Here is an 8,444-nt window from a genome sequence, read left to right on the forward strand (position 1 = left end):
AGAAATGTGTAGTTTGGGCGAAGGTTAAAAAGTGTTTGAAAGGGGGAGAGGTGATTTAGGACAGGAGAGGGTAATCTATTGATGAGATAGGACGCTGTTTGGAAAGCGTCATCCCAATAGGTTAAAGAAGTGGAAGAATGGGCTAGTAAAGTGAGGCCCATTTCTACTATGTGCCTGTGTTTACGTTCTACAGACCCATTTTGTTCGTGAGTGTGAGGGCATGCTAAACGATGATGGATGCCATGTGAGGTAAAAAGAGGTCGGAGTTTTTGAAATTCACCACCGCCATCGGTTTGAATGGATTTAATTTTACGGTCAAAGAGCCTTTCGACATATGCCTGAAACTTAGGAAATATGGTGAAAACATCAGATTTGCATTTAATGGGATATAACCAAGAAAACTTGCTAAAATGATCAACAAAAATAACATAGTAACGAGCACCATTATTTGATAAAACAGGGGAAGGTCTCCAAACATCAGAAAAAATTAATTCTAGAGGAACATGTGATGGGTGATCAGATATAGAAAAAGGGAGCTGGTGACTTTTGCCACGGCGACAGGCGGGGCAAAGTGGTAGCTTCTTATTAGACGTGACGGGTAGGTGAAATTGAGACACAACTTGACGAAGTATTCGATCAGTAGGATGACCGAGACGCGCGTGCCAATCGTGATGAGAGGCACGTTCACTTGAAAAAACACTAGGTGGTGCGGCTGATGTAGAGGGGGACCATTGATAAAGTCCATTCTTACTCGGACCTTTGTGTAGAATCTTCCCGGAGATGCGATCCTTAACAAAAAAACAAGAAGGGTGAAATTCCATGAAAGCATTATTATCTAAAGTAAATTTTTGCACAGATAATAAATTTTTTGTAATTTTTGGAACATGCAAAACATTACGTAAAATAAAATTAGGTTGAGAGAATAGAGAGGTGCCAATATTTTTGATGGCTAAGCGGGTACCATTGCCCACTTGAATTTGATCGGGGCCATCGTACTCTTCCGAGTGAATATTTAATTGATTTGAATCAGAGGTGACGTGGTGAGAAGCACCAGTGTCGGGATACCAGTTGAGATCCCGAGATGACGTGGCCATTGCATTGTAAGCTGTCAGATTTGGGCCAGGGGCTTGATAAGCTTGATTAAACCTGTTGTAACAGGTGAGGGCCGAATGGCCCAATTTTCCACAGACTTGACATGTGGGTCTGGACCTTGAGGAGCCCATATGCGGGCTGGGCCGTGAGGAACCCAATTGATGATGTGGGTTATATGGAAGGGGAGAGGGACCCAAAAGTCCTCCCTGACTTCTGGACGCAGACGAGTGAAGATGATGAGGACGCCCTCGTGATCGTTGTCCTTGGCCGGAGGAGCGCTGGAAGGCGCGATGACTGTCACGACCACGGTGGAAGTTGGGGCTCCGAGCTGCGACTTTGGCTGTCGGAAAGGAGGAGTCTTCTTGATGGTGTTTTGCAAGCCGAGATTCGTGGGCGAGGAGATGCCCAAACAGCGTGTCAATGGAGAGAGGCTCCACACGAGTGGTTACAGATGTTACAAATGGGTCGTATTCGGAACCCAAACCGCCGAGGAGATAGGAGGTGAGTTCTGCGTCACTGATTTGGTGTCCGGCAGCAGCAAGAGTGGTGGTGGTGTGCTTGATTTGGTGATAATAATCTGAGATGCTCAAATTTCCTTTCTTGGCAGTGGTAAGTTGAAGACGGAGGGTTAATACACGGGCTTGAGATTCTGCAGTGAGATTTATCCAGTGTCTTCCATAGCTCCTGGGCAGTTTTGCAACCAAGGACCTGAGGCAGCAATTCATCGGAGATGGAGGACATGAGCATGCTGAGGACCAATTGATCCTGGCGGAGGCAGTGAAGGGTGTCAGGATCGGTGGAGGGACCGCCAGGAGAGTTGGAGATGGGTGGGCTGGGGGTATTTGTGCCGTCAACGTACCCATAGAGATCATGACCTCAGAGGAATGGTTCCACAAGGCCACGCCACGTCATGTAGTTTGTTTTGTTGAGCTTGGTGATGGATTGGGCAAAACTGGAGAGAGGAGCTACGGGAAGGGCTTGCTGGGTATTGATGGGAGTGATGTTTGGGGTGGTTTCGGGGGAGGCAATTTCAGTGGAGGCAGAGGCCATTGGAGAAGAGCAGCAGGTGTTTGAAGAAATGCTTCAAAGGCGAGAAGAAAAAAAAAAATGACGACGTAAGTCGCTCGTTCAAAGCTCTGATACCATATAGAATAGGTATTTTCTGTGTAATTGCTTGCTTGCCTTTTCATTGATACATGATGAATTTATATACATTCTTTGAGAGATTTACAAAGGAAAGTATTGTACAAAATTAAATGACAGTTGCTTTGGTTTTCCTTTCTTGCACTAGCCGTTGGGTTGATTGGGTTTACCATAATTGTAGGATTTCATTGCCTTATTTTGGATGTAGCCGTTGCTTGAGATTCCTTGGGAGGATTGTGTTCTTGCAGGTCACACACTTGCCTTCTAGAGAATATGGACGTTGCCTTGGGAGGATTTGTGGAGTTGAATGTGTTGGTTCCATTAGTTGCGCTACTCAGACCAATATTTCTTCTCCAACATGAACACGCAGCCAAGCCTTTACCAACTGACTAAGTACAATGTTTCTGATCCAGCTCGCTTTAACCAGTTGTTGATGGCAACGATGAATGGCTTGGTAAGCCGGGTTTCAAATGCTGGAATCAGTGGTGCCAAAAAGTTTGCCACAAAAGAAGCAAATTTTACGGGGTCTCAAATACTCTACACACTTGAGCAGTGTACGCCTGACATATCCAGCTCTGATTGCAGTAAGTGTATACAGAAAGGGATAACGTTAATGCAGGAATGTTGTAGTGGATACCAAGGGGCAAGAATTATGTTTCCTAGCTGTAGAATCAGGTTTGAACTGTACCAGTTTTACTGAATGCTTAAAATTGTTACAAATTAATGTGCTTTGACTTATCAATTTTTACCTTTGGTTGTGTTTATTAAACTCTAGTTTGTAGTAAGTGAAAATGTGTGTTTGTTGTGAAGCCACGTGTGGTTCTAGAACTCTTTTTGTAAAAGGTTTCTCTTGTCTTTTGTATTGTGTAGCTGCAGAAAATTGTAAGAAGAAAGAAGAAAAATAGAAGAAAGAGCCAAGTCCCTTGCACAAAATTGTTCTTCCTCTCCCTATTTTTTTCCTATGTTTTTTCCCCTGTTTTTCTCTTGCCTTTTACTCATTTTCTGCAGAATTTCTGCAGCAAGTTGTTCTTATTCTCTTGTGTTTCCCTTGTTTAATCTACTGCCATTGGAGTGTGTCTTGCTGGAAAATCCAGCCAACATAATTTGGTATCAGAGCTTGGTTCTAAGAAGAGCTTTGGGCAGAAATTTGAAGAGAAAGAAGAGGATAAGTTGAAGGAGAATCCATGGCCAGCACAAGCATGAATTGGAGCAATGTCCAGGTACCGATTTTCTCGGGTGAAAATTATGATTTCTGGTCTATAAAGATGAAGACCTTATTTGTCTCCATAGATTTATGGGAGATGGTAGAATCAGGATATGAAATACCTGAATCTACATCAACCTTGACCGAAGCTCAAAAAAGGGAATTGAAGGAAAACAAAAGCAAAGATGCTGGAGCTCTTGGGATGATTCAAAGGGGAGTTTCAAAAACTATTTTTTCAAGGATTATGGGAGCAACAAGAGCTAAGGAGGCTTGGGACATTCTCCAAGAAGAATTTCAAGGAGATAAAAAGGTAAGAGCCATCAATCTCCAAACTCTTAGAAGAGATTTTGAAAATATGAGAATGAAAGAAAATGAAAGTGTGAAAGATTATTCCACTAGATTTTTGGAGTTGGTAAATCAAATGAAAGCTTATGGTGAAAACATGATTGATTGTAGAATTGTGGAAAAAATATTGATAAGCTTGCATGAAAAATTTGATCCTATGGTGGCTGTAATTGAAGAAACAAAAGACCTATCTAGTTTAGGTGTTCAAGAGTTGTTGGGTTCATTGAAATCTCATAAGCAAATGTTGGAACGACACTCCGAAAAGTCGATAGAGAGTGCATTTCAATCTAAGCTCACTGTTAATTCAAAAAATTATGAAAAGAGAGCATTAAGTCATGAACACAGCAAAGGGGACTCAACTAGAGGAGGTAGAAGTTTTAGAGCAAGAGGAAGAGGAAGAAGTCCAAGAGCAAGAGGTAGAGGCAGCTATGAAAGAAAATCAAGTGTGGAAGGCTCTTCACAAAGATGTAATATTTGCAATAAAAGTAGTCATGTTGAAAAAGTATTGGTGTGTTAATTTTAGAGAGTCTGAGTGGCCAAAAGTTGTTGTTTCCGTAATGGTGAGAATGTAGAGTATTTTCCAAGCTATGTGAGTACGAATCTCATTGGATAAATTCTGGTTTTACTTGAAACAATGCACATGAAGTTGGAAAGTAATTGGAGTATAACTCTGTTTCTTTAATGTTGTTGTGCAGGGATGGAAATATTGGATGGAGGGGATGTGTGAAATCTTATAGATCCCACACTGAGGGACAGTTCAATGATAAAAATATGGAGATGCATCCACATTGGATTACTTTGTCTGTCTTCAAGAAAGCGTGGTTGATAGACCAACCATGGCTTATGTGGTTTCCATACTCAATAGTCACTCTCTCACTCTTCCCATACCCTCCCGACCAGCATTTTTTATGCATAGCACTATTAAAGCAAGCACATCATCACAACAGGAGTATAGTTCAGGGGTAATCCTAGTGGCAGCAAATGAAATTATTCACAAAGTGCAAGAAAATACAAAACTACAGGCTGCTGCGGCGCTGTCTGCTAGAACTACACGGTTCACATAATATACAACCAAGCATTACAAGAGATTGAGAGTCAAGGGCAATCCTGAACTGCACATGGACTCACAAATTCTCATTTTGCAGCGGAATCTCCAAATCTTCCACATCTAGAGATGGGGTCACAATTCATTTTTGCGTGTCAAATTCATATCGTATCAAAATATGAGCATATATAAAACTATATAGATCAATTATAATTCAACTCATTTAACTAAACAAGCCAAATCTTTTAATCCTAACTCACTAATTTTAAATTGAATAAGTGTCGGGTTCGTTGTCTGCCCTAAATGTAGAGGTATTCACAACTCCTAAAGTATTATTCAAGCTTTTGATCCTCCTAGGTACGTAGTTGCAGAGATCCTTGTACTCATTCCGCACCAGATATGATAGATGTGGGCTTCCCCTGCCATTTTCAGTAACATTGGGCTCGGCCCATCTATTAACTAGGCTTTACCAAATTAGACCTTTACAGGCTTATTTTAGACTTGAATCAAAATTCAAGCACCATTGAACTTGTTGGGCTTTTCTACGTGACATTTACTCAATTTGCACTAATATTGATGAATAAAATCTTAATTCATAAATTGTTCATTACTTCTCCTAAGTATCACAGGGAGATTTATAATTAGCACTCTAAACAAGTTTGATGTATTAGTTCCACTAAACCAATTAGGGAGACATGCATGCATTAGCCCAGAAGGAATGGCACCACAGACGCAGCGATTGGAGCAACAATGGCGACTATCGTTACCGTTAAGATTTTGCTTTTACCTGCACAAACAATATCAAGGCCGACTTAGATGTTGAACAGTAACAAAAGTGATTTTCTGCATAATTAATCTAATAATTCGAGCTTCATACATTGGTATAGCTGTAATTTAATTAATAAAGCTTCCTAAATATTAATTGGCATGCCTTAAATGTTGACATAGAATCAAAAGGTAAATAACTCAATTTGTAATCGCTTTCTTAATTCAAATATTTATTCTATTCTCCCATTCTCCTTAATTCAAATATTTATGCCGCTTAATCGGCTAGGACCACGCCTAATGAAGCGGAGGTCACTAGTTCAAATCCTCCTCCCCTCTTGTACGGACATGTCAAAAAAAATTCAAATATTTATCCTAACGTAACAAAGAAGTATGTAAAACTAGACAAAAGTGCAGCACACATCAAACACAAACAGGTCAATATGCCATATTGAGTTGTTTTCGACTTAAAGTAGTGCCTTATTGTGATGGAAAGTAGTACAAGTTTTTAGTTGTTTTTCATCCAAATTTATTCTTATTCTCACAGGAAGGGGCAATAAAATAAATATTTCGAATTAAAGAGGAAATCACAACAATTGAAAATTTAGGGGAAAAATTATAAACAGTTTATGGCCTATAGGCAAAATGTAATTTAGCCTAAAAAAACCGTAAAGGAGTGAGGTGAGATGGGTAAGCCACTTTACCTTTTGGTTCAGTTAAGGAGCCTGGAGGTGGAGGTGAAGGTGCAATCCCTGGTGTAGGCGCGGGCGCCATAACTTCATCGTAGAATTGGTACAACTCGTACCTAACATTACAACTAGGTAAACAAACTCTTCCGCCCTGCTTTCCATCACAACATCTAGGGAGAAGGTTTATAGCTGCCTGAAGACAACTATTGCAGTCGGCGCTGGACAGGTCCGGCGTGCACTGCACAAGGTTGTACAGATTTTGGAACTGGGAAAAATTCACTTCCTTAGTCCCAAACTTCGAAGCACCGGTTGGGAAGTTCGAGACTTGACTTGCCAGTTGGGTCATCGTGATGTTCAATAGCCTGTTAAACCGGTCCTGCTCGGTGATGTTCTGTGTGTTCAACAAGAAAACTCCAGGCCTTACGGCCACGGTGGAGAAGATAGACTCGTTGGAGTAGCGTACCATGCACTCGTCGTACCAAATGACAGCAGCCCGTTCCCTGGAACATTTATTGACGAGCTGTTGGGTTGCGTTGCCCACGCACTTTCCGCAGACTTTGGTACTGACATCACCACGGCAGAGGAAGATGGTGTGGATGGGGATGGAGAAGGAGATATTATGGCTGGTGATTTGAATTTTGCTGGAAGCGTTATTGGAAGAGATAGACAAGGCGGGGGAGCTGAGACTGTAGAATTTGATACTGCGGGTGGCGTAGGAGGAGAGGGAAAAGAGGAGGGACCTGAGACTGGATAGGTGACTGCCATTGTCGGGGAAAGTAGTGTTTGCACAGATGTGGTAGAGGTAAGTCTGAGCTGCAATATGAGTGGTCAAGCTGAGGAAGCTTAAGCTAAGCATGGAAAGGAAAACTATGGGAAGAGGAAAGGGATTGAACGAACGCATATTGATGAACCAATTTCTTCCTCTTTGCAACTATGCAAGCTTTTCTGTACTGTTAATCTGTTATTCATCAAAAAAAAAAAAAAAAAAAAAGCTTTGCGGTATTGCATTACGTTGCTTTGGTCACTATGAATCACATTTTCATAATAATTACATGATAAGGAAGACTTGACTTCAGTGCTGATAATCTGTACATTACTAGTTTCCAATTCCAAGCACCTAAAGCCTCCTTGTTTGAAAATTCAGAGTCTTGAAAATTCATAATGTGCATGGCCCGTGGCCAGGAAATAACCTTTCGGTTTCGTTGTTTCTTCGTTACCATTCATTTATCTCCCAATCAATCTTTTGGTCAATGTGGACTTGGAAAGTACACGGCGTTTTGAAGAAATTAATCACTCTACTATGCATGAAGAGATGGGAACATTTTTGTGTATCTTTTCATTTTTCAATAATATTTTATTACTTAAAATGTCCCTACAACGTACATATTCAGGATACTGTGTTAAGGAGTTAAAACGTAAGAGAAAATAAAAGGAAAATTTGTTTTAGTATTTTGAAGTGTCTACTAGCTAGAGGGAAAAAAAAAACATATAACTATATTTAACTATAAAGAGTTGCATCTGTTACTCTCGGTTAAGTTTGTAGACCGTTGTCTTAGCTTGTATGCTGCTACAACTATTTGACTGTAAATTTTTTATTTTTTAATTAATTCACATGCATGTACTTTGAATGAATTGAAATTTTTCCCATCATGTTTGCGGTAGTAACTCACATAATTAATTATGTGCTAAACATGCATCAAATATCCTGTTTTCGTTTATGAAATATTTAATTGAAACAGGTCAGGTTGAGGAGCTCGAACTGCGTCAAATAGTAGAAGCTCATTTTATATTGCTTAGACTTTGATAGTTTATTCTCTAACTGCAAAACAAAATAAAAAAGAAATTTTTGTATTGAAACAGTTACTAATGATGCTGATATTTTCTCAGCTACACAATTATAAATTAATGGGACTCATTAGGAGATATTATAAATAATCATAAAAACAAAAAACAAAAAATGAGACCTACTAAGAGAGATTTTCTCTGCCTATACAATTATAAATGGGACCCATTAGGAGATATTATAAATAATCATAAAAATTAAAAAAAAATTAAAAATCAAAAATCAAAACAAAACAAAAAATAGGACCTAGCTACTAAGAGATATTTTCTCCCCTGCACAAGTACCATCACTATTTTGCTTTTCCCTTGATACCCTTTT

Source organism: Corylus avellana, chromosome ca2, assembly GCF_901000735.1.
Source record: "Corylus avellana chromosome ca2, CavTom2PMs-1.0".
Classification (NCBI taxonomy): domain Eukaryota; kingdom Viridiplantae; phylum Streptophyta; class Magnoliopsida; order Fagales; family Betulaceae; genus Corylus; species Corylus avellana.